Below are 19,604 nucleotides of genomic sequence, written 5' to 3'. Positions count from 1 at the left end.
TTATTATGGAAAAATAGACATAACATAAAATTCATCATTTCAACCATTCCGTGATATTAAGTGCTGCAACCATGACCATTATCCATTTCCAGAACTTTTTCATCATCCCAAACAGAAGCTTTATGTCCATTAAGCAATAACACTCCATCCCCTTCTGGTCCCAGACCCTGACAACCTCTATTCTACTCTGTTTCTAGGAACTTGCCTATTCTAAGCACCTCATATAAGTGGAATTATAAGATATGTCCTTTTGGACAAGTCATGTCTGGTTTATTTCACTTAGCATAATATTTTCAAGTTTTAACCATTTTGTAGCATGTATCAGAATTTCATGCCTTGTTGCAGATTAATAATATTCCATTGTATGTATATGCCACGTTTTGTTCATCCATTCACAGGGACATTTGGGTTATTTCCATCTTTTGCTTAATGTAACACTACTATGAATGTTTGTATACAAGTATATGTTTGAGTCCCTGTTTTCAGTTCTTTGGGGTATATATCTAGGAGTGGAACTGTTGAGTCATATGGTACTTCTGATGAGGGATGGAAGCAGAAAAATGTTCACTTTTAGCCCAGAAGACTGATCTATATTCTGCATAGTTCTGACAAGGATCAAATATGTGCTGGTTGCCACATCTTCTTTTTTTTAAGATTTTATTTTAGTAATCTCTATTTTATTTTAAGTAATCTCTACACCCAATGCAGGCTCAAACTCACAACCCCAAGATCAAGAGTTGCATGCTCTACCAACTGAGCCAGCCAGGCACCCTTGGTTGCCACATTCTTTTTTTTTTTTAATTTTTATTGTTATGTTAATCACCATACATTACATCATTAGTTTTTGATGTAGTGTTCCATGATTCATTGTTTGTGCATAACACCCAGTGCTCCACGCAGAACATGCCCTCTTTAATACCCATCACCAGGCTAACCCATCCCCCCACCCCCCTCCCCTCTAGAAACCTCAGTTTGTTTTTCAGAGTCCATCGTCTCTCATGGTTTGTCTCCCCCTCCGACTTACTCCCCTTTATTCTTCCCCTCCTGCTATCTTCTTTTTTTTTTCTTAACATATGTTGCATTATTTGTTTCAGAAGTACAGATCTGTGATTCAACAGTCTTGCACAATTCACAGCGCTCACCATAGCGCATACCGTCCCCAATGTCTATCACCCAGCCACCCCATCCCTCCCACTCCCCACCACTCCAGCAACCCTCAGTTTGTTTCCTGAGATTAAAAATTCCTCATATCAGCAAGGTCATATGATACATGTCTTTCTCTGATTGACTTATTTCACTCAGCAAACTGGAGGGAACACGCTCCAGTTCCATCCATGTCATTGCAAATGGCAAGATCTCATTCCTTTTGATGGTTGCATAATATTCCATTGTGTATATATACCACATCTTCTTTATCCATTCATCTGTCGATGGACATCTTGGCTCTTTCCACATTTGGCTATTGTGGACATTGCTGCTATAAACATTGGGGTACACGTACCATTTCGGATCCCTACATTTGTATCTTTGGGGTAAATACCCAGTAGTGCAATTGCTGGATCATATGGTAGCTCTATTTTCAACTGTTTGAGGAACCTCCATACTGTTTTCCAGAGTGGTTGCACCAGCTTGCATTCCCACCAACAGTGTAGGAGGGTTCCCCTTTCTCCGCATCCCTGCCAACATCTGTCGTTTCCTGACTTGTTAATTCTAGCCATTCTGACTGGTGTGAGGTGGTATCTCATTGAGGTTTTGATTTGGATTTCCCTGATGCCGAGCGATGTTGAGCACTTTTTCATGTGTCTGTTGGCCATTTGGATGTCTTCTTTGGAAAAATGTCTGTTCATGTCTTCTGCCCATTTCTTGATTGGATTATTTGTTCTTTGGGTGTTGAGTTTGATAAGTTCTTTATAGATTTTGGATACTATCCCTTTATCTGATATGTCATTTGCAAATATTTTCTCCCATTCTGTCGGCTGTCTTTTGGTTTTGTGGACTGTTTCCTTTGCTGTGCAAAAGCTTTTTATCTTGATGAAATCCCAATAGTTTATTTTTGCCCTGGCTTCCCTTGCCTTTGGCGATGTTTCTAGGAAAAAGTTGCTGCGGCTGAGGTCGAAGAGGTTGCTACCTGTGTTCTCCTTTAGGATTTTGATGGACTCCTGTCTCACGTTTAGGTCTTTCAACCATTTAGAGTCTATTTTTGTGTGTGGTGTAAGGAAATGGTCCAGTTTCATTCTTCTGCACGTGGCTGTCCAATTTTCCCAACACCATTTGTTGAAGAGACTGTCTTTTTTCCATTGGACATTCTTTCCTGCTTTGTCAAAGATTAGTTGACTGTAGAGTTGAGGGTCCATTTCTGGGCTCTCGATTCTGTTCCATTGATCTGTGTGTCTGTTTTTGTGCCAGTACCATACTGTCTTGATGATGACAGCTTTGTAATAGAGCTGAAAGTCCGGAATTGTGATGCCGCCAGTTTTGCTTTTCTTTTTCAACATTCCTCTGGCTATTCGGGATCTCTTCTCGTTCCATACAAATTTTAGGATTATTTGTTCCATTTCTTTGAAAAAAGTGGATGGTATTTTGATGGGGATTGTATTGAATGTGTAGATTGCTCTAGGTAGCATTGACATCTTCACAATGTTTGTTCTTCCAATCCATGAGCATGGAACGTTTTTCCATTTCTTTGTGTCTTCTTCAATTTCTTTCATGAGTATTTTATAGTTTTCTGAGTTACAGATCCTTTGCCTCTTTGGTTACATTTATTCCTAGGTATCTTATGGTTTTGGGTGCAATTGTAAATGGGATCGACTCCTTGATTTGTCTCTCTTCTGTCCTGTTGTTGGTGTATAGGAATGCCACTGATCTCTGTGCATTGATTTTATATCCTACTTTACTTAATTCCTGTATGAATTCTAGCAGTTTTGGGGTGGAGTCTTTTGGGTTTTCCACATACAGTATCATATCATCTGCAAAGAGTGAGAGTTTGACTTCCTCTTTGCCGATTTGGATGCCTTTGATTTCTTTTTGTTGTCTGATTGCTGTGGCTAGGACTTCTAATACTATGTTGAATAGCAGTGATGAGAGTGGACAACCCTGCCGCGTTCCTGACCTTAGGGGGAAAGCTCTCAGCTTTTCCCCATTGAGAATGATATTCGCTGTAGGTTTTTCATAGATGGCTTTTATGATATTGAGGTATGTACCCTCTATCCCTATACTCTGAAGAGTTTTGATCAAGAAAGGATGCTGTACTTTGTCAAATGCTTTTTCTGCATCTATTGAGAGGATCATATGACTCTTGTTCTTTCTTTTGTTAATGTATTTTATCACGTTGATTGATTTGCGGATGTTGAACCAACCTTGCAGCCCAGGGATAAATCCCACTTGGTCATGGTGAATAATCCTTTTAATGTACTGTTGGATCCTACTGGCTAGTATTTTGGTGAGAATTTTTGCCTCCATGTTCATCAAGGATATGGGTCTGTAATTCTCCTTTTTGATGGGGTCTTTGTCTCGTTTTGGGATCAAGGTAATGGTGGCCTCATAAAATGAGTTCGGAAGTTTTCCTTCCATTTCTATTTTTTGGAACAGTTTCAGAAGAATAGGTATTAATTCTTCTTTAAATGTCTGATAGAATTCCCCTGGGAAGCCATCTGGCCCTGGGCTTTTGTTTGTTGGGAGATTTTTGATGACTGCTTCAATTTCCTTAGTGGTTATAGGTCTGTTCAGGTTTTCTATTTCTTCCTGGTTCAATTTTGGTAGTTGATACATCTCTAGGAATGCACCCATTTCTTCCAGGTTATCTAATTTGCTGGCATAGAGTTGCTCATAATACGTTCTTAGAATTGTTTGTATTTCTTTGGTGTTGGTTGCGATCTCCCCTCTTTCATTCATGATTTTGTTGATTTGGGTCATTCTTCTTTTTGATAAGTCTGGCCAGGGGTTTATCAATCTTGTTAATTCTTTCAAAGAACCAGCTCCTAGTTTCGTTGATCTGTTCTACTGTTCTTTTGGTTTCTAGTTCATTGATTTCTGCTCTGATCTTTATTATTTCTCTTCTCCTGCTGGGTTTAGGCTTTATTTGCTGTTCTTTCTCTGGCTCCTTTAGGTGTAGGGTTAGGTTGTGTATTTGAGACCCTTCTTGTTTCTTGAGAAAGGCTTGTATTGCTATATACTCTTAGGACTGCCTTTGCTGTATCCCAAAGGTTTTAAACAGTTGTGTTTTCATTTTCATTGGTTTCCATGAATTTTTTTAATTCTCCTTTAATTTCCTGGTTGACCCATTCATTCTTTAGTAGGATGCTCTTTAGCCTCCATGTATTTGAGTTCTTTCCGACTTTCCTCTTGTGATTGAGTTCTAGTTTCAAAGCATTGTGGTCTGAAAACATGCAGGCAATAATCGCAATCTTTTGGTATCTGTTGAGACCTGATTTGTGACCTACGATGTGATCAATTCTGGAGAATGTTCCATGGGCACTAGAGAAGAATGTGTATTCCGTTGCTTTGGGATGGCATGTTCTGAATATGTGAAGTCCATTTGGTCCAGTGTTTCATTTAAAGTCTTTATTTCCTTGTTGATCTTTTGCTTAGATGATCTGTCCATTTCAGTCAGGGGGTTGTTAAAGTCCCCCACTATTATTGTATTGTTGTCAATGTGTTTCTTCGCTTTTGTTATTAATTGCCTTATATAATTGGCTGCTCCCATGTTAGGGGCATAGATATTTACAATTGTTAGATCTTCTTGTTGGATAGACCCTTTAAGTAGGATATAGTGTCCTTCCTCATCTCTTATTACAGTCTTTGATTTAAAATCTAATTTGTCTGATATAAGGATTGCCACCCCAGCTTTCTTTTGGTGTCCATTAGCATGGTAAATGGTTTTCCACCCCCTCACTTTTGATCTGGGGGTGCCTTTGGGTCTAAAATGAGTCTCTTGCAGACAGCATATTGATGGGTCTTGTTTTTTAATCCAATCTGATAGCCTGTGTCTTTTGATTGGGGCCTTTAGCCCATTTACATTCAGGGTAACTATTGAAAGGTATGAATTTAGTGCCATTGTATTGCCTGTAAGGTGACTGTGACTGTATATTGTCTGTGTTCCTTTCTGATCTATGCTGCTTTTAGGCTCTCTCTTTGCTTAGAGGACGCCTTTCAATATTCCTTGGAGGGCTGGTTTCGTGTTTGCAAATTCCTTTAGTTTTTGTTTGTTCTGGAAGCTTTTTATCTCTCCTTCTATTTTCAATGACAGCCTAGCTGGATATAGTATTCTTGGCTGCATATTTTTCTCGTTTAGTGCTCTGAAGATATCTTGCCAGTCCTTTCTGGCCTGCCAGGTCTCTGTGGATAGGTCTGTTTCCAATCTAATGTTTCTACCATTGTAGGTTACATATCTCTTCTCCTGAGCTGCTTTCAGGATTTTCTCTTTGTGTCTGAGACTCGTAAGTTTTACTATTAGATGTTGGGGTGTTTACCTATTATTATTGATTTTGAGAGGGGTTCTCTGTGCCTCCTGGATTTTGATGCCTGTTTCCTTCCTCACATTAGGGAAGTTCTCTGCTATTATTTGCTCCAATATACCTTCTGCCCCTCTCTCTCTTTCTTCTTCTTCTGGGATCCCAATTATTCTAATGTTGTTTCATCTTATCGTATCGCTTATCTCTCGAATTCTGCCCTCGTGATCCTGTAGTTGTTTATCTCTCTTTTTTCAGCCTCTTTATTTTCCATCATTTGGTCTTCTATATCACTGATTCTCTCTTCTGCTTCATTTATCCTAGCAGTTAGTGCCCCCATTTTTGATTGCACCTCATTAATAGCTTTTTTGATTTCAACTTTGTTAGATTTTAGTTCTTTTATTTCTCCAGAAAGGGTTTCTCTAATAACTTCCACGCTTTTTTCAAGCCCAGCTAGTATCTTTAAAGTCATGATTCTGAACTCTAGGTCTGACATCGTACTAATGTCTGTATTCAGTAGGTCCCTGGCAGACGGTACTACCTCTTGTTCTTTTTGCTGAGGTGATTTTTTTCGTCTTGTCATTTTGTCCAGAGGAGAATAGATGAATGAGAGAACAAAATGCTAACAGGTTAACAATGTCCCCAGCAAATATACTCTATACAAATCAGAAAAGACCTGAAACCAGGGGAAAAGAAAGGGAAAGAAAGAAAAAAGAAAGAGAAAAATAAAGAAAAAGGAACAAAAAAGATGAAAACAAACAAAAACAGAACAAAACAAAAAAAACAGAATATGATCAAATATGATCAGGCTAGGTCATAGATCAGTGCCACACACTAGTATTTGGGTGTATTTTGGTCTGTTAGAAGAAAGTGCCTCCTAAAATTTTAAAGGAAGACTTATATATGTACAAAATAAGGGTTGATACAATGAAGGGATGGAAGATGACTGTAAAGATGAAAATTATAAAAGGTTTTATAAACGGAATTGATAAGAAGTTGTTTGAAAGAAGAAAGAAGAAGATTTTAAAAAAAAGAAAAGAAAAAAAAGGAGAGACTGTGATCAGGCAGGAGACTAGAACAAAGCCATACACTAGTGATTTAGGGTATATTTTGATCTGTTAGAAGAAACTGTATCTCAAAATTTTAAAGAGAGAAGAACTTATATATATATATGCCAAAGATAAGGGTAACTACTATGAAGGGATAAAATATGACTCTAAAAATGAAAAATAAAAAATGTTTTTTTAAAAAAGGGATTGATAAGATGTTGGTTGAAAAAGGGAAAAAGAAAAATTCAAAAAAACCCCCAAAAACAGTTAAAAAATTAACTTTGAGAAACTAATGAATCATGGTAAAAAAGCCACGAATTCTATGTGCAGTATTCCCCTAGCGCTGGAGTTCTCCCGTTCTCCTTGATCGGTAAACTTGGTCTTGGCTTGCTGGCTGTTCGTGCTGATCTTCTGGGGGAGGGGCCTGTTGCCGTGGTTCCCAAATGTCTTTTCCGGAGGTGGAATTGCCCCGCCCTTGTCGGTCCGGGCTAAGCAAGCTCCTCAGGTTTGCTCTCAGGAGCTTTTGTTTCCTCCAAGCTCTCGGTACAGCTTTGGAGGAACAGGGTGAAAATGGTGGCCTCCCACTCTCTGCCCGGAGGAGCTGAGAACTCGGTGCCCCGCTCCTCAGTGCGCCCCCAGAGAAAAGCAGTCACTCCTGTCTCCCTGGTCTCCGGCCACACTCCGTGCTCACCCGGCCTGTGACCGAGCGTTTCTATCTCTGGCACCCGACCCCGTGTGGAGTTTCCAAACCCAGCAGATCCCTGCGGAGCGCTCCCGCGCCGCTCCTCCCGGGGAAGGAAGGGGCGTCTCCCCGGCTCTGCCGCTTGTTCGGTCACTGCTGGAGGAGCAGTGGCCCAACTGGGCTGCGGATTACAGTTTATGGCAACCCGGAGCTGAGAGCCTGTGCCTTGGCTCTGTCTCTGCAGCCGGCTTCCCCACTCTAATACCTGGGAGCTCTGCTGCACTCAGGCACCCCCGGTCTTTCTGTGACCCCAAGGGTCCTGAGTCCACACTGTCCCGCGAGGTTTCCACTTCCCGCTTAGCCACTGGAGCGACGTCCCTCAGCGGAACCGACTTCTAAAAGTTCCGATTTTGTGCTCTGGGGCTCTAGCACTTGCCAGAAGCGGCCGATGGAGGCCCCCTCCCCCGCCGTCTATCCTCCCGAATATCGCCTCGGATTCACTTCTCCGCACGTCCTACCTTCCAGTAAGTGGTCGCTTCTCTGTTCAGAGAGTTGTTGCTACTCTCTTCTTTGATCTCCTGTTGAGTTCGTAGGTGTTCAGAATGGTTTGATCCCTATTCGGCTGAATTCCTGAGACCAGACGAAATCCAGGTCTCCTACTCCTCCACCATCTTGCTCCATCCCCCCTTGTCACATTCTTAAGGGGTCGCATGCCTTCCTGCAAACCTCACCAATACTTAATATCCAAATGAATGATAAGCACCAGAGAAATCTTGCGAAAGTAGTTTTACAAGTAGAAAGTCAAAGAAGACATTTATAATCTCATACTCCCTGAATGTCCCTTCCCCCTTGAGCACTAAGCATATAACCACCGGCTTCATGTAGCAAAAGTACAGGTCATTCTACTTCGTCCCTGTGCTACTTAAATAAACCTACTAAGTTACACCATACAATGTCTCAAGAATTCTTTCTTGATTGTTGCTCTCCCTGACCCCATAACATTTCTATATTTAACTTTTTGAGGGACTGCCAAACTGTTTTCCACAGCAGCTGCAACATTTTGCATTCCCACCAGCAATGCACAAGGGTTCCAATTTCTCTCTACATTTTCACAGATACTCGTTATTTTCCCTTTTTAAAAAAATAGCCATCCTAATGGGTGCATAGTGGTCATTTTCCTTTTTGTAAAATAAAAAAAGTAGAATCTACCAGGATGAATTGTTTTCTGATTTAAAGATTACAGTTGATGTGATGTACAGGCGTCCCCCCCTCGCCCGCCACCGACCCTGCTTCTCGAAAGTTCACTTTCATGAAAGACCTACGTTAGTAGCTGTTTTAGTTAACTGAAAGAAATCCAAACAGGATTTTTGCTTTTATGAAAGAGGTGAAGAATGAAAATAGTGGTCAGGGTTTGTTTTGTGGATCATGCCCCTCACTTCTGCCCTCAGCGGTGAGAGTGGCCTCGCCAGGCTTCTTTCTTGGGAACTACCCTCAGCATCTCGGCATCAAGCTGCCGTAGCTTAGAATTGTTCATGCACATCTGTGCTTTATCTGGATTTATTTTGTGCATCTGTTAGCAAGATGTGTTCTAAAATATCACAGAAGCTTAAAAGAGGTTATTTTGGGGGTCTGGGAATGCTAAAAAGTTTTCTAAATAAATTAATAGTAATTGCTTCTCTGCTTTATACCATTTTGGCTTCCACCACAATTAGTACTGCAATGAAAGTAGTTATACATGCCCCTTCCTGGGCTTGTGTGAGGATGTCTTTGGAGTACAGACCCAGGAGGGAGACCGCTGAGCCACAGATTATACATGTACTTAATTTGATTAAGTACTGCCAGAGTGCTCTTCAGACTGTGCATGAATGTATCTCCATCCATTAGTGCATGAGGACTTCCTTAGTCCTATAGCCTCTTCAGATCACTAGCAAGAAAGGAAGCTCAGAATTTCTGTGTCTTGCTTTATTTTCATAACTGTGTCTTTTAAAGATCAAAAGTTTTTAATATGATGAGGTCCAATTTATCATTTTTTTTCTTTTATGGTTTGTGCTTTGACCTCACCTAAGCCAAGATCACAAAGATTTTCTCCTATGTTTTCTTCCAGAAATGTGGGCTTTTATATTAATTCAAGTTAATATTTGTTTATAGTGTTTATGGTTCATTTTTTTCCCCATATGAAAGCCCAGTTCCAATGTTTGTTGAAATGCTTACTCTTTCTCAATTAATTGGCCTTGACACCTTTTGATAATCACTTGACCATATATATGTGTGGATCTATTTCTAGACTTTCTATTCTGTTCCATTAATCTGTATCTATATGTCTCTCCTTATTTTTTTTAAAGATTTTATTTATTTGAGAGAGAGAGAATGAGAGATAGAGAGCACGAGAGGGAAGAGGGTCAGAGGGAGAAGCGGACACCCTGCTGAGCAGGGAGCGTGATGCGGGACTCGATCCCGGGACTCCAGGATCATGACCTGAGCCGAAGGCAGTCGCCTAACCAACTGAGCCACCCAGGTGCCCTATGTCTCTCCTTATTTTGATACCGCATTCTCTTCATTACTGATACATAAGTGAAACTGGTAATTGGGTAATTTGTGAAATAGGCAGTCTTTTATTTTATTTTAAAAGATTTTATTTATTTATTTGAGAGAGAGAGAGAGCACAGAGGGAGAGGGAGAAGCAGACTCCCCCGCTGAGCAGGAAGTCCAATGCGGGGCTTGATCCCAGGACCCTGAGATCATGACCTGAGCTGAAGGCAGATGCTTAACGACTGAGCCACCCAGGTGCCCTGGCAGTCTTCTTTTTTACATGCGCCTGTGCTTGTCCCTATGGCTGGGCTTCACAGAGTTCAGTGAGGTCAGGAGTGTGTGAGGGAAGGGATGGTGGGACTGACATTGTTGGTTGGCTGACCCAACCTGAACCATAGTCCTGATCTCCCCAGCCAGTCTCCATGTATGGGTGTCCATGTGACCCACTTCTGGCTAGTGAGATCGATTTCAGCTGTAATATCTGTCACACAGATATTTATCTTATGAGAAAATCTTGGCAAGTAAGTGATAATAGGTCAGTACAAATTCATCAGCACTATAGAAAAAGTTTTTAAAATTTTTGCTCACTAATAGTGGATAAGTAGTGACAACCTTCATCCTTGAAGATGTATTTTGTAACATTTTCCTCCTCTGGGATATTTGTTATCATAATAAATGCTCCAGGTACCCTTTATTAGTTTGATTACTAGAAACCCTATCCCCCTTTGTTGTTTAAATACTAGATTCCAAGTATATTGGATAAGGACCCTCCATAATAATAATTATTATTCTACTACTACTAGTGGAAAGGTTAGCAGTATGTACGGTACTGTTTATTTATTTATTTATTTATTTGAGAGAGAGAGAGAATGAGAGAGATCACGAGAAGGGGGAGGGTCAGAGGGAGAAGCAGGCTCCCCGCTGAGCAGGAAGCCTGATGTGGGACTTGATCCTAGGACTCCAGGATCATGACCAGAGCTGAAGGCAGTTGCTTAACCAACTGAACCACCCAGGCGCCCCAGTACGGTACTTTTAAAAAAACAGAAATTTTTCCATGGTTATTGTTTCTTGAAGCATATCTGTAACACAGATACCCAGTCCTAACAACTATTAGATAATAAGATGCTTTAAAAAGGCTTTTCAAAAATTAAGTCTAAGTTGTTCAAAGATATATGGCTGCACCACAGTAATTGCAGGTGAGAGCAAACACAGAGGTAGAATTTTTCCTGTGCGAGAATTGAAATCAGTACTACTGCACCCTACAGTACTATAATTTCCACATTAGTCAGTGTTCATTAACATACTGTACTGAATTGGGAATTAAGTATTAAACACAGACTTGATTACATTTTCCTAAAAGATCCCTAGACCAGACTCTGACTGATTTCATGAAGAAACACAACCCTTTAGACAACAGCAGCAACAAAAGGATAACTTGGGTCTTGTTTGATGACTCGCATGAGTTGATGTGGTTGGTCTTTCAGGGTTTACAGTTAGGACCAGGTGCCTCACAATTGTTCTGAGGTGTGATACTGGGAACTGTAGCCTTCCCAAGAAGGGTACAAAGCCTGGAGAACATGCCGATGGATGAGAGTGCCCCTCTCTGACAAGCACATCATGGATCTCTGATACTCCTCCCTCCTGTTACCCTTTGTAGATCCTTCCTATATGCTCAGCTACCTGCCAACCTACTCCCAGCAGATTCATCATTACCTTGTAAGAGCAGAAGACATGGAAAGTCAGCTGAATTTGTGCAAATGTATTTTACATTTTTTTTTAAAGATTTTATTTATTTATTTGAGAGAGAGAGAATGAGAGATAGCACGAGAGGGAAGAGGGTCAGAGGGAGAAGCAGACTCCCTGCCGAGCAGGGAGCCCGATGCGGGACTCGATCCCAGGACTCCAGGATCATGACCTGAGCCGAAGGCAGTCGCTTAACCAACTGAGCCACCCAGGCCCCCGTATTTTACATTTATATCTTTTAAATGTAAAGCCTTTTGTCAGCAAAATTTTATAGATCAGGGAAATTACACTATTGTTCACTAGTACAGGTCTATGATTGGTTGCTGGGAACCTCATACATTTCTCAGTCTGTGATAGTCAAGAGATTTAGGGTGTTCTTTGTTCCTCTGCGGCAAAGCGTCAGTTTTTTTTTTTCATAGAATGTTATTTATTTATTTATTTATTTATTTATTTATTTATTATGTTATGTTAATCACCATACATTACATCATTAGTTTTTGATGTAGTGTTCCATGATTCATTGTTTGCGTATAACACCGTTTAATACGTGCCCTCTTTAATACCCATCACCAGGCTAACCCATCCCCCCACCCCCCTCCCCTCTAGAACCGTCAGTTTGTTTTTCAGAGTCCATCGTCTCTCATGGTTCGTCTCCCCCTCCGATTTCCCCCCCTTCATTATTCCCCTCCTGCTATCTTTTTTTTTTTTTTAACATATAATGTATTATTTGTTTCAGAGGTACAGGTCTGTGATTCAACAGTCTTGCTCAATTCACAACACTCATCATAGCACATACCCTCCCCAATGTCAATCACCCAGCCACCCCATCCCTCCCACCCAAGCTTCAGTTTTTAACAGAGGTTTTCAATTCTTAAGCTAGCCTTTGGAAAGAGAAAAAAATAAAAATGTAAATAATTGCTTCCCACATGTGGCTTCAATATTTTTTCCTCATAAAATTAAAAAAAATTTTTTTACTTATTTTTATTTTTTAGACTGAGCGAGAGGGAGCATGTGCAAGTCGGGGGAGGGGTGGAGGGAGAGGAAGAGAGAGAATCTTAAGCAGGTGCCTAGCGTGGAGCCTGACGTTGGGCTCAATCTCATGACCCTGAAATTATGACCTGAGCCAAAATCAAGAATTGGACACTTAACTGACTGAGCCACAAAGGCATCCCTCATATGATTAAAAAAAACCCAAAAACAGCTTTATTGAGATAAAATTCACGTATAATGAAATTCAGCCCTTCAAAGTATGTAATTGAGTGATATATATTCACAGAATTGTTTAATTATCTCCACCACCTAATTTTAGAACATTTTCATCACCCTACAAAGAAACCTTGAACCCATTAGTAGTCACTCCACATTTCCAACCACTCCCAGCCCTTGGCGACAGCTAACCCACTTTGTGTACCTTTGGATTTGCCTATTATGGACATTTCATATAAATGGAAATATACATTATGTGGCCTTTTGTGACTGGCTTATTTCATTTAGCAAAATGTTTTTAAGACTTTCATCTATGTTGTAGCATGTATCAGTATTTCATTCCTTTTCATTGCTGAATAATATTCCACTGTATGGCTATACCATATTTTGTTTATCCAGTTGTCAATTGGTGGACATTTGGGTTGTTTCCAGTTTTTGGCTATTATGAATAATGTTATGTATATTTTTGTGGGCCATATGTTCTCTACATTTAAGAGTTTGTTTTTTTGTCTCTTTTTTCTTTGTTCATTTTGTTTTGGTTCTTAAATTTCTCACAGGAATAAAATCATATGGTATTTGTCTTTCTCTGACTGACTTATTTCACTTAGGATTATACTCTTTAGATCCATCTATGTTGTTGCAAATGGCAAGATTTCTTTTTTTTTTCAAGATTTTATTTATTTATTTTGACAGAGAGAGACACAGCGAGAGAGGGAACACAAGCTGGAGGAGTGGAGAGGGAGAAGGAGGCTTCCCCCTGAGCAGAGAGCCTGACCTGGGGCTTGATCCCAGGACCCTTGGATCATGACCTGAGCTGAAGGCAGATGCTTAATGACTGAGCCACCCAGGTGCCCTTCATTCTTTTTTTTTTATGGCTGAGTACTTTCATTCTTTTTTTTTTTTTTAAAGATTTTATTTATTTATTTATTTGAGAGAGAGAATGAGAGACAGAGAGCACGGGAGGGAAGAGGGGTCAGAGGGAAAAGCAGACTCCCCGCTGAGCAGGGAGCCCGACGCGGGACTCGATCCCGGGACTCTGGGATCATGACCTGAGCCGAAGGCAGTCGCCCAACCAGCTGAGCCACCCAGGCGCCCGAGTACTTTCATTCTTTCAAAAGAATGAGATCTTGCCATCTGCAACAACGTGGGTGGATCTAGAGGGTACAATATATATATATCATCTCTTCCCTATCCATTCATCTATCAATGGACATTTGGGCTGCCTCCATATCTTGGCTATTGTAAATAATGCTGCTATAAACATAGGGGCACATATATCTTTTCAAATGACTGTTTTCCTATTCTTTGAGTAAATACTCAGTAGCAGAATTACTGCATCATATGGTAATTCTATTTTTAATTTGTTAAGGAAACTTCATACTGTTTTCACAGTAGCTGTACCAGTTTGCATTCCCACCAACAGTGCAAGGGGGTTCCTTTTTTCCCACATCCTCACCAACACCTGTTGTTTCTTGTGTTGTTGATTTTAGCCACTCTGACAGGTGTGAGGTGATACCTCAGTGTGGTTTTGATTTGCATGTCCCTGATAATGAGTGATGTGGAACATCTTTTCATGTGTCTGTGGGCGGCTGAATGTCTTTGGAGAAATGTCTGTTCATTGGATTTTTTGGGGGTGTTCTGGTGTCAAGTTGTGTAAGTCCTTTATATATTTTGGATACTAACCCCTTATCGAATATATCATTTGCAAATATCTTCTCCTATTCAGTAGGTTGTCTTTTGTTTTGTTGATTATTTCCTTTGCTGTGGAGAAACTTTTTATTTTGGTTAGTCCCAATAATTTATTTTTGCTTTTGTTTCCCTTGCCTTAGAGACGTATCTAGAAAAATGTTGCTATTGACAATGTCAAAGAAATTAGTGCTTGTGCTCTTTTCTAGGATTTTTATGGTTTCAGGTCTCACATTTAGATCTTTTTTCCATTTTGAGTTTATTTTTGTCTATGGTGTAAAGAAGTGGTCCAAGTTCATTCTTTTATATGTTGCTATACAGTTTTCCCAATACTGTTTATTGAAGAGACTGTCTTTTTCCCAGTGCATATTCTTGCTTCCTTTGTCAAAGATTAATTGACCATACAATCATGGGTTTATTTCTCTCTATTCCGTTCTATTGATCTATGTGTCTTTTTATGTGCCAGTACCATACCATTTTGATTACCACAGCTTTGTGGTGTATCTTGAAATCTGGAATTATGATATCTCTAGTCTTGTTCTTCTTTTTCAAGATTGCTTTGGCTATTCTGGGTTTCTTGTGGTTCCATATAAATTTTAGGATTATTTGTTTTTGTTCTGTGAAAAATGCTGTTGGTATTCTGACAGGGATTGTATTAAATCTGTAGGCTGCTTTGGGTAGTATGGACATTTTAACAATATTTGTTCTCCCAATCCATGAACATAGAATATCTTTCCATTTGTTTGTTTCATCTTCATCTTTCATCAGTGTTTTAGTTTTCAGAGTATAGATCTTTCATCTTCTTGGTTAAATTTGTTCCAAGGTATTTTATTCTTTTAAAAAAAATATTTAAAAATTTTTTTCAAGATTTTATTTATTTATTTGAGAGGGGAGAGAGAGAGAGCGGGCGGGAGGGAGGGAGAGAAAACAAGTGGAGGGAAAGGCAGAGGGAGAGGGAGAAGCAGGCTCCCCACTGAGCAGGGAGGGGACATGGGGCTTGATCCCAGGAACCCATGATCATGACCTGAGCTGAAGGCAGACGTTTAACCAACTGAGCCACCCAGGCACCCCTGGAGGTATTTTATTCTTTTTAGTGCAATTGTAAATGGGGTTGTTTTCTCAGTTTCTCGTTCTGCTACTTCATTAATGGTATATAGAAATGCTGTGGATTTCTGTATATTGATTTTGTATCCTGTGACTTTACTGAATTCATTTATTAGTTCTATTAGGTTTTTTTGGTGGAGTCTTTAAGGTTTTCTATATATAGTATCATGTTGTCTGCAAATAGTGAAAGTATTACTTCTTCTTTACCAATTTGGATGTCTTTTATTTCTTTTTCTTATTTGGTTGCTGTGGCTAGGACTCCCAGTACTATGTTGAATAAAAGTGGTGAGAGTGGATACCCTTGTCTTGTTCCTGACCATAGGGGAAAAGCTCTCAGTTTTTCAACACAGAGTATGATGTTAGCTGTGGGTTTTTCATATATGGCCTTTATTATGCTGAGGTATATTCCCTCTAAACCTACTTTGTTCAGGATTTTTATCATGAATGGATGTCATACTTTGTTAAATGCTTTTTCTGCATCTATTGAAATGACTATACAGTTTTTATCCTTTCTCTTGTTAATGTGATGTATCACATTGATTGATCTACATATATTGAGATACTCTTGCATCTCAGGAATAAATCCCACTTGATTGTGGTGAATGATTTTTTTGAATGTATTGTTGGATTCTGCTTGCTAATATTTTGTTGAGGATTTTTGCATCATGTTCATCAGAGATATTGGTCTGTAGTTCTCTTTTTTTGTGGTGTCTTCATCTGGTTTTTGTATCAGGGTAATGCTGGCTCCATAGAACAAATTTGGAAGCTTTCCTTTCTCTTCTTTGTTTTTGGAATAGTTTGTGTAGGTATTAACTCTTCTTTAAATGTTTGGTAGAATTCACTTGTGGAGCCATCCAGTCCTGGGCTTTTGTTCGCTGGGAGTTTTTTGATTACCAATTTGATTACTGTCCAAATTTTCTGTTTCTTCCTGATTCCGCTCTGGGAGGATATATGTTTCTAGGAACTTATCCGTTTCTTCTATATAATTTTTCATAATATTCTCTTATAATCCTTTGTATTTGTGTGGTGTTGGTTATTTCTTCTCTTTCATTTCTGATTTTGTTTAGTAGTTCCATTTTATAAAGCATAGTATTTTATTTATTTTAAGTTTATTTATTTTATCTCTTAATCCTACACCCAACATGGGGTTCAAACTCATGACCCAGAAATCAAGAGTTGGTGCTCTTCCAACTGAGCTAGCCAGGTGCCCCAAGCAATGTATTTTACATTAATTGACTTTGAAGTTAGTACCTGAAGTAGAACCAAAAGAAAAAATGTTGGGACTGTTAGGATACACTATTTATAGTCAAATTATAAATGTGAAAATAATCTTGCATATCTTGAACAGAATGAAGAAGTATATTAAAAGATTGATACTCTATGACCAAGTGGGATTTATTCTAGAAATGCAAATGAGGTTTATAGTTTTAAAAAACTATTAATATAATCACCATATTAGTAAGTCAAAGAGGAGAAACTGTATGATCATCTTGATTGAGGCCAAAAATGCATTTAACAAAATTTAATATCCATTTCCAATGAAATCACTCAGTAAAGTAGAATTAGATGAATTTTTCCTTAACTCATTAATGTCTGTAGTAAAATAGAGGTGCCACCAGTATATTAAAACAGGGAACCCAATAAAAACTGGAATGGAAGCAGCAAAATTGTCATTTTTGGAGGTTATTTTAAACTATATGTACAAAATTAATAGTTGGCTTATATACAAAAAATCCCTAGTCATAAAATAGAGTGGCACACAACACATCAATTTCAATAGGAACAAAAATGTAAATTAAATAACAAAACCTTAACAAGAAGTGCTATATGAAGAAAATGATCAAAGAGATCTGTTTGACTCCAAATACAATGTTGATCACTATGCCAGATGAAAATATATTAATTTATAGATAAAGGTAGCATTTCAAATAAGTGGTAAAGAAAAGTCATTCGGTAAGGGTTTGGGACAATAGATTAGTCATCCATCCAGGAAAAAAAAAAAAGAAAAAACCAAACAGATCAAGATGTTAACTCCTTACATGGTAAATACCTTCTAGATGGATCACATATGTAAGTGTGATAGATGACTCAGAAGTACTAGAGGAAAAGAATGGATAAATATATTTCCCTTTGAGATATGGCAGACTTTTTAAAACTATGTCACAAAAATTCAGAAGCCAAAAAAGATAAGATTTATAACTTTGACTTTTTAAACTTTTGTGTTGCAGACAACCAAACAAAAAATGAACTTAACAATTCACACTGTAAGGAAGGGAGAGAGATGACAAATCAGGAAAATGTTTCATAACATGACACATAACAAAGTGCTAAAAATAAAAAAAAAATGTGTACATATATGGGAGAAACAAAAAGAAAGATGACAAAAGAATATGAACAGGAAATTTATGAAAAGAAGGAATAAAAAAAAAAGAAGGAATCCAAATAACCAATAAGCATAGGAGATGTTTAATCTTTTTTTTTTTAATTTTTCTTTCTTTTTTTAAGATTTTTTGTTTGTTTGTTTGTTCATTTGAGACAGAGAGATACAGAGAGAGAGCATGAGCAGGGAGAGAGGCAGAGGGAGAGGGAGAAACAGGCTCCCCGCCGAGCCAGGAGCCAGACATGGGGCTCGGTCCCCGAGGACCCTGGGATCATGACCTGAGCGGAAGGCAGATGCTTAACTATCTGAGCCACCCAGGCGCCCCAGGAGATGTTTATTCTTATTAGGAATCAAATACTAGCTAAGTAAAATATAAATTAAATACCATTTTTTGGATCTCAACAAATATTGAAAAAGTTAATAACATTCAGAATTGGATATGGTTTCAGGAAATGCATACTTTCATGTCCTATTGATGGGAATATAAATTGGTACAATATTTCTAGAGGATAGTTTGGCAATATGCATAAAAATGACCTAAAACCCTACATATAGTAGTTTATCCAAAAGAAATAAATGAGTGAGAATAGATGTAACCATGGGATACCTCATGTGGCTCTTTTTTATAATGGTAGAAATTCAGAACCAGCCTAGGTAAGTTGTGTCAAGGTAACACATGGATTCAGTAGAATACACTGCAGCCTGTAGGCTAAAATGTGCGCTGGCCACCACCCCGCTGGTTCCTCCACACTCCCCCTGCCATGTGCTCTGAGCCTACTGCCCAACTAAGGATCGCCCGCTGGATCAGGCCGTTAGCCTCCTTGTGGTCATCTTCTGCAAGTACTTGGGCAGCGATGGTGACAAGAATACCCTGGGCAAGAAGGACCTGATGGAGCTGATCCAGAAAGAGCTCACCATTGGCCTGAAGCTGCAGGATGCTGAGGTTGCAAAGCTGATGGACGACTTGGACCGGAACAAGGGCAAAGTGGTGAGCTTCCAGGAATATGTCACCTTCCTGGGGGCCTTGACTTTGATCTACAATGATGCTCTCAAGGGCTGAAAATAAATCAGGAAGGTGGAGACCGTCTATAAGGCCTGCCTAAGTCTAATCCAGTGGTGGGTAACTGTTCAATAAGTATCTTTTTTTGGTTAAAAAAAAAGAAATACATGTCAGCCTGTAAAACAAGAAAGTAGTTCTTTATTGATGGATATGGCAAGATCTCAGGGACAAATGATTGGCTGAAAAGAAGCATGTTTCAAAAGAGTGCATATAGTGTGTGATTTCATTCATGTAAAATTGCATTAATCTACAAATGCGTAGAAATGCATAGAGAAATGTCTGAAGAATGTTCACCATACTGTCGGATGTTTTCTCTGGTGATACAATTTTAGGTATATTTTTACTTTCTTCTTTGTACTTTTCTGTCATGTCAGAATTTTGTTCATAGTGAGAATATATCATACTCTAAAAACAGCAAGCTAGTTTTAAAAATTGACCCTATCCCCCTAGGTGGCTCAGTCACTTGAACATCTAACTCTTGGTTTCAGCTTAGGTCATGATCTCATGTGATGTGAGATCAAGCCCCTGCAGCAGGCTCCACACTCAGCACGGAGTCTGTTTAAGATTCCCTCTTTCCCTCTCCCTCTGTCCTCCTGCTCGTGTTCTGTCTCTCTCTCTAAAAGAATAAATAAAATCTTTAAAAGTAAATAAATAAAATAAAATAAAAACTGACTCTATCAAAAAAATTTTTTTAATTGATCCTAAATGTAGCTCCTTT

General features: G+C 39.1%; 1 pseudogene; it reads left to right on the top strand.

Annotated features, from left to right (window-relative positions):
- The first annotated feature begins 8,603 nt into the window (after positions 1-8,603).
- Positions 8,604-18,886, top strand: LOC114210110 (protein S100-A6 pseudogene; annotated as a pseudogene).
- The last annotated feature ends 718 nt before the right edge of the window (positions 18,887-19,604 follow it).

Source organism: Eumetopias jubatus, unplaced genomic scaffold (genome assembly GCF_037043125.1).
Source record: "Eumetopias jubatus isolate StellerSeaLion01/CBP00866 unplaced genomic scaffold, mEumJub1_p1.0 scaffold_2, whole genome shotgun sequence".
Taxonomy (NCBI): Eukaryota; Metazoa; Chordata; class Mammalia; order Carnivora; family Otariidae; genus Eumetopias; species Eumetopias jubatus.
Note: the sequence above shows the minus strand (reverse complement) of the source record. Positions and strands in the feature narration are given on the sequence as shown.